The 1,340-nt window shown below is 36.9% G+C and overlaps 1 pseudogene; it reads right to left on the reverse strand.

Moving 5' to 3' along the window:
* Positions 1-796: 796 nt before the first annotated feature.
* LOC125938111 (ATP synthase subunit f, mitochondrial-like) lies at positions 797-1,063 on the reverse strand (annotated as a pseudogene).
* Positions 1,064-1,340: the final 277 nt, after the last annotated feature.

The following is a 1,340-nucleotide window of genomic DNA, read 5'->3' on the forward strand; positions in this document are numbered from 1 at the left end:
TTTTCTCTAATTTTTTATAACTAGCAATAATTATCATCAAGAAGTTTAGACATTTTTATAAATGCTGACAGAAGTGCTCACTTAAAAAACGCATGGCTTCTGAGGATTTATGAGTACATGTGTACACCCAAAAGGTAGTTTGGTCTGAAATAGATGACACTCAACTACTTCCTGTTAGAAGTAAGAAAATGTGTTAATTGCATTTAATATAGTTTATTACACTGTAGTCAACACAGGCCATCTGTCCACACAGCTGCCTCTTGGTGGTTTCAGCAAAGTGAGTGTATGTATTTTAAGGGGAAGCACAATTGAAAAAAGCAAAACAGCCCACATTGATTGACTTGGTGTTACACGACTATGTGCTATTTTTTTTTTTAATTTATACTGAGTAAATACGATGTTTACCAGATTTCCTCTTGGGGTAAGAAGTGACTTTGTTAACAGTGTGTCTTGATAAACTACTTTACTGAAACTAAATGTGAGGGTTTGTACTGACTAAAGACAAAAAAAAAATTAAAACCCTTAAAATGCTTTGTTTAATATATATAAGTAGAAATGTGGCTCTGGGATTAAGGAGAGGGTAGAGAGCATCGAGAGAGGGGCTAGAGAAGGATGAGACAATATGGCAAGGACCTAGAAAGCATGTTGGAGAAATGAGTTGGGGTCCTATTTTTTTCCCTGTGTACCAGTCATCTTTTTGTGAGTGTTAATTCTCAATTAGGATATGAAAGGATTCAAGGATGCCAGGCAAAGGTCAAGGTCACAAATGCAGAATGTGCCTCCACACTGGCCCTCTTCAGTGGTATTTGTGTAGCTGCTCATGTTTGAGTTCTTCATAAGAATGACAGTAGTTGAAAAGCCCATAAGATGCCAGCACCATAGAAATCCCAGCAAGGCCCCCTTTCTTCACATTGACATACTTGTCATAATACCTCTAGTAACCTCTTTGAAATGCTCCAGCAATGGCTTTCGGGGAAAAATTCCACATCAGTATCCAGCTTGACAGGTCTCCTAGTTTGAAATCCAAGAGCTTCTTCTCATTCACTGGTACAGATGACATCATTGTGGAGTCCTGGGTGTCCACTATGCCCACCTGAGGAGAACTCCAGTTGGGGTACTTTTAAGAGCAAGAATGATCACTATATAATTGGTTATTAGCATTTCTGTGATGTATTCCAGAAAAGTATTCCATTAAAATGGAATACATGGATAATAATGGAATAATGTATTCCATTAAAAGTTTAGTAAAGTATACTAGTCACACGCAAGAATTGTCATACATAAAAAAATTGTCACAAATATTATGTTTTTGCTTGGTAAAGATCAAAGACAATGCCGTA

This window comes from Panthera uncia (genome assembly GCF_023721935.1).
Source record: "Panthera uncia isolate 11264 chromosome B2 unlocalized genomic scaffold, Puncia_PCG_1.0 HiC_scaffold_24, whole genome shotgun sequence".
In the NCBI taxonomy this organism is placed as follows: domain Eukaryota; kingdom Metazoa; phylum Chordata; class Mammalia; order Carnivora; family Felidae; genus Panthera; species Panthera uncia.